At 45.6% G+C, this 6000-nt stretch overlaps 1 protein-coding gene across 3 annotated transcripts in view; it reads right to left on the bottom strand.

The window, feature by feature from the left end:
* The window catches only part of LOC120957903 (somatomedin-B and thrombospondin type-1 domain-containing protein), a 32732-nt gene extending 27031 nt beyond the window's left edge, over nt 1-5701 (bottom strand). The window contains exons 1-2 of one of the 3 annotated variants that reach the window (XM_040380340.2): nt 5569-5701; nt 4376-4700 (exon numbers count right to left, since the gene is read on the bottom strand). The gene's annotated coding sequence lies outside the window, so the exon portion shown is untranslated. Of the gene's footprint in view, nt 1-4375; nt 4761-5568 lie in introns of all 3 variants that reach the window. The other 2 variants (XM_040380341.2, XM_040380342.2) reach the window with 2 other exon arrangements.
* Nucleotides 5702-6000: the final 299 nt, after the last annotated feature.

The raw sequence follows: 6000 nt of genomic DNA on the forward strand, positions 1-6000 counted from the left end.
GTGCGCATTAACGGGCCGGGTGTCCGCTTCCAGTTGATGCATGGTCGGTAAGAAATCATCCAAGGGCAGACCCAAGTTCAGGTTTTGGTTTCTCCCTTTTACAGCTCAAACTACGGGGCTTGTTGTCCTCCCAGTTCCTCGGAGTTAAGTTTCGAGCTTGTCATGTTTTTCTTTGGCTCTTCACTTTCTTCCCACGCGGGCACGTTGGGAAAGGAGGTGCAGGAAAGCTTAATTTCTTCTAGCTCTTCTGGCACTGGAAACAGATCGCCGCTAATGCTATCAAAGCAACACAGGCGGTATGGCGCTGCCTCGATACGGAATCCGATGCCTTTTGGAACAAGTTTTTAATTTGATAACAACTCCACCGAACACAGAAAGCACAGAAAGAAAGCCTTATAACCAGCACACGAAACAAAAAATAAAACCATGGCAAACAGACAGACTCTCACACATTCAAAGAGGGTTCTCGTTGGACATAGTTTGAGGTTTGGGGTGGCAAAAAAAAAACCACGATCCCTTGGGAAAAAGGGAGCATTTTCTCTTCAATCTCCCACAGCTTGACGCTCCACCATTGAGAGGTTGAGCATCTTGCCGTATTCCTAGCTGCACCCAACCGGCCGGTGGTATTTAATGCCGTTTCGGTACAAAAAGGGACTCGGTTGCTGTGTCTGTCTATCTTGCCCCACAACTACATTATGCTTATGACTTCGGTTCTAATTTTATTTGCTGCTCTAGCACCGGCACAACCTGCAGTGTTGGTTTGTAGCCTACACTCAGGTTTTAATAACGATGGAGACGACGATGAGGACGACGATGATGATGATGAAACAATTGAGCCATGTAATAGACGAAGGTCTCGGGACTCGATTGTCTAGGCTGTGAAAAAGGAAAACCTGCAACCTGGACAGAGATAGAGAGCACCGTGCTCGTACTCAAACAGTTTTCTTAATTTTTCCAGATACCAATTTATTTTCCCTGACTCGAATTTGTCTTAGGGAAGGGAATATAAGGAACAGAAATTATATTCTGGACCACCACGCACCACTCACAGCATTGCTGTGGAGCAAAAGTATCAAACAAAGACAAGTTACATTGCAGAGAAAATGAGGTTATCGTGTTTTGCTCGCCCGGCCCCGGCAGAAAACAGCGAAAGGTAATTTGAAGGTAATTTTATTTTGCAAACAACAAACGAATCATGAAATGCACAAGGCGTCAGCGGTTTTGCATCTCGCTGCCCGTTTCGGTGTGAGTTGCAGTCCTTGACCCTTTTCTGTTGCCCGTGGTGGGACGTTAGAATAACGCAGCTCGGAAGAAAAAGTAAACCGACCACGTTTTAGCACCTTCCCTTGAACGAGGGTTTAATTCGAAACAAAAAAGCGTCCTCGTTCTGGTTTTACAATTTGTGTGTTATGATTTTCTAAAAATAAGCGTGCGTTCGTGCTCATATTGTGTGTGAGGGACTCATTAGATTTCAATTTTATGCCACTGCAAATTGGCACTTTGTTTCGAAAATTCTCATTACAGGAAGCCGCGTCGAAGGGTGCGCTGGGAGTTTACCTTCATAAAATTCCATAATTTTACCTTCGTTTGACAAAAAACAACACACGTAAAAAACCCAATCCCAACGCTTGACATAAAATGTTTAGCATTATTAGATTGGGAAAGGTGCTCGTTCGATGGCATGCCGGGTTTTGCTTCGTATGGGGTGGAAGCATTTCATTTCCTTTCCCCGTCAAGGCTCATGAGCCGAGGTGTGTCGCAACCAAATTACGTTTTCTTTTAATGAATGCACCCCATCAGATCGCTTTTATCAAATCCAATTTAAAGTCAGACTCCCCGTCGTGCCTGTCGGAGGGATTGCAAGAAAGAACAACCATCAGACCTTGATTTTGGACCCAAAGACGGCTAAAAAAAAATAGAAGAAAAGTGTGTCCACACTGGATCCTTGGTGAGGGAAACACGCGGTGGCAACACGCATGAGACTTTGTTGTTGTTGCTGTTGTTGTTTGATATCCTGATGCCAATCTCGGGTAGGGGGGAGGGGGAGTCCCATTTCCGGAGCAACCTTCACAAAATGTGATATCAAAACCTCACAAATGAGTCGTATAAAAGAAATTATTTTTCTTCTGCTTATCGCGACCAGCGAATCCGGCCCAGGCCAGGCCAGGGGTTTTGTTGATCCAACACTGAAGTTCTGAGCTTGTTGTTGCTGTTGTTGGGATTCTTTGTCCCTGTGCTGTGTGATTCTTTCCAGCGGAGCGTTAGGTTGTTTAATTTGTTCTTCATTTTCCACCCCTCGCCCACCCGTCACTCCGTGGCCTTCCCGCAGGATGTGAGCATTCCACGGGCAGAAGAAATCGAGCCTGACATTCCTCGAAAATTTTTGATGGTCGTTTCAATTTGGACGTTTCCTTTTTTGTTGTTGTCTTGATTCCATCTCCCGCGCCCATTCCGGAATGCTTAAGCCGTTTTGAGGCTGACGATGGAGGCAAGATTGAAGTGAGGCAATAACATCGTCCGAACAGACCGAAGGCATAAAGAACGGACGGTTCGCTCCCGTGCTCTCCCACCCCCATGACCTTGTTCTTGTGACGGGGCTGCCTGTGCTTGAGGTCAGTCATCCACCCCGTCCTCATGCCTCGGAATCGGCCAACTGGACTGCGGTTTTAGTACACATTCATCAACAAGTTGCCCTCGGAGGGGTGAACAGAGCAAGAAGCAGAAAAAAAAACCTACTGTAAAAGGATCGGGTACGGGTAAGGTACGCGCTGGAAGCGATTTTTATTCATTCGCCATCAGCATTAAAGGGTTTTGCCGAATTAATTATAGGCTTCTCGTTTTATTACGATCATTCCTTCTTACGTCGGTGTTTTTTTTTACATTTCGTTTTTGTTGGAAGCTTTCCATTGGTTTCTTGCTGGACCGGCTCTCTGGCATTTTGAACAAAGGGATAAAGAGTTGCAAGGAGTAGGAGTAGTAGGAAAAATAAAACAAGGTGAATTTGTGTGAAGCAATTAAAAAAGGCAACCAAAGTCAGTTCCGAAACACGGGGATCATCCCGGATGCCCGGACTTTTGAGTAATCACCACTAATGGAGGTGGAATAAATTAAGGAAGAATAAGGCAAGCCATCGGGCAACCGGCCAAGGAGCTGCAGGCCGTCTAAAAAAAAAGGGTCAATCAGCTTGTTGCTGGCCAGCGCTGCTGGCCTGGTTGTATGCTAATTCTGGGTGGCTGAAAAGGATCCTGGTGTTGCTACACACCTTCTTGTTTGTTGCTAACTACTTCCGCTGAGGTGTGCCTTCGGAACGGGTTAGCAGGGGTGACTTTCGTGCACATGACCACGGAGCTAGTGTGAGGCCTAAAACACACCAGCTCCCACTGTTTGAGCAAAAGAGCAAACTTTTGTTGGTGCTGGATGAGTATTTCGACAGTTTCGGAAGGGCTTGTAGACCCTTTGCGTACTGAAGTCGAACCGATTAACACGTCAATTTTTGTTTTGCAATGTTCATTAGGGTTCAACACCTGTGGGGGAAAGGGTTGAATATCCATGTGGCATAATGTGTGGCACAGACATTTCATTACGTGGCACGTGGGCTTAACAAGACAAGGATGGGGTGATGGAAAAGAAAATCAAGTAGAGCAAACTTTTAAAAAAAGTTCCTGAATATATAACGAAACAAAACGAAAAATCATACCAAGTGCAAAAATAAATCAATTACTAAATTCTTGAAACTTTCAAAGACTTTCGGTAAAATGTGAACCCTCTTTATGAATAGGACATAATTTTGATTCCCACAAAATACTAGGAATCAACCTTCTACCAAGAAAGAAACCTTCCAAACGCTTCCTTCCATTCATACCTGCCCCCCCGTAACCTACAATCGCTTTCAGCGCAACGCTCTTTTGATGATGGTGATGATGGAAAATCTCCAGAGTAAATAAACACTGGGACAATTTACGACATGAGCCTCTCGAGTGCGTCCCCTTGCGCCTCCCCGGCCCAAACCGTGACATCATTCCACACCGTACAGCCGCGTGCGTGCGTGCGTGTGGTGTTTAATTATTACGCTCCACCACAAGACACACCAGCAGACACATCCCAGGGCAAACATAGTAGTAAACCTTTCCCGACACCAAACGCAACAACCGCAAGCGTCGATTTTTCACGGAAAAAAAGGAAACATTGACTTTGAGACGCGGTGTGTTTTGCTTCAAGATGGTGGTTTGTAAGGAAAACACAATTTGGGGTTCTTCATCACACGCACACACGAAATGATATCAAAATCGATCTAATCCACCGACGAGAGACAGAGAAGGACAGAAAGATAAGATCGCACAAAAAAGAAGGTGTAAGTTTTACAGCGTGTGTTTACCTTCGGGATTTTTCCTTTGCTTCCTTGGGCGGGAACGCGTGCGGCTAGGCCGTCGTTGGCACCGATGCGAAAGCGAAGTCTGCGAAAAACAAAAACCTCTCAAACCGAGAGGCAGCCGGATGGGTGTGGGATGAGGCAATGGCAACCGGAAAAGCTCACACTTCACTTTTCACGAAAGCAATAAACACCGAGCACAACGAGCACTTTTACACAGAGATACAAACACGCACACACATACACTCACTTCTTTTATCGAAAAACGCGCCGCGCGTAATCCTTTCAAATGCGTTTTTTGCCGCTGTTGTTGTTGTTAATGCTGCTACTCCTGTTGTTTGGTAGAATGGCACACTAGATCATTATTTATTTACGCACGCTTTTCCATTCCCTTCGGCAAGGCGAAAGCAAACAACGGGGTTGGAGGTTAGTAGAATTCGATCATTCAATTCGCACTGAATGTGGAAGATTGTACGTCTGTGTGTCTGTATATGAGTCTGGGTGTGGGTGTGTTTTATTACATCTGTATTCCAACCGCTTGGCGGGGATGCTGCCGCGGACACTGCACACTACCTACGCACTGTTACGGTCGAGAATATGTATTAAACAAACTCGGTACGCGCTGCCGCGAGCTTTGAAATACGTTTTTCCGGGGCTTTTGGTTGAAACACACACACACACAAACACACAAAACCGGCACACGAAGCGCGAAACCGTCCACGCAGGACGATCAATACGACGCCGGGCAAAGGTTTAAAATGGGAAAATTTGACGGAAGACTGCAAATAAAACGACTGCACGGTAAATGCACGGTACCTACTCGAGAGCTTAAGAAACGGAGAGAGGTTTGGTTTAGAAACAAACAAGACGAAGGAAAGGGAACTATCTTTCCGCAGGGAACGCGTTAAATCAATACGCTCACGTCAAAGGACCGCTTGCGGAAGCGGATCGGAAATTCGCGACTTCCACGTGTCGTACAAGTGACAAGGGTAAGCGCAGTAAATCAACGGAAGAAATACTTTCAAAAAATGAATACGATGAATACGAGTATTATTTAATTTTAAATGTTTTTGCTGCTCTTCACACTTTACACAAAATCCAACTTGAAGCCAATTTATTTAATTTCCTATAAAGCTACAGGAACACTTTGCACCAACTCCTGAAAACCCTTCGCGACTGGACTTGGAGCACCAACAAACCTGGTTCGCAAGACACACAATCGTACCACCTGGTACCACAACCGCACCGGACGACGCACGAGAGTGAAATGAACGCGCGATGAACGGCGATGCTTGGGTATGCTGCGAGCAGCATAAACTTCTGCGAGCATGCCGGTGGTGATCGTGTGCCTGGCGTAAGCGTGCGGCTTTTTTGTGCCTTGGCCGCTTGCTTCGGGTCACTCAGTACGTCGGGTCGGGTTTCCATCAAGGAGAGCGCGCGAGAGAGCTTGAACCGGTAGAAGTTTTTGGTGTTTTTTTACGTGTGTTTCGTACACGTAACTCACGCGATGGTGTTTTATGCGTATTCTTGTTGGAGGAATAACATTTCCAAAGCATCTGCACACAAGCTGTTTTGATTTCAATTTGAATTTTAATATAGAACATTTCGTGGTTAATGTTCAATTTTATAAA

This window comes from Anopheles coluzzii, chromosome 3, assembly GCF_943734685.1.
Source record: "Anopheles coluzzii chromosome 3, AcolN3, whole genome shotgun sequence".
Taxonomy (NCBI): domain Eukaryota; kingdom Metazoa; phylum Arthropoda; class Insecta; order Diptera; family Culicidae; genus Anopheles; species Anopheles coluzzii.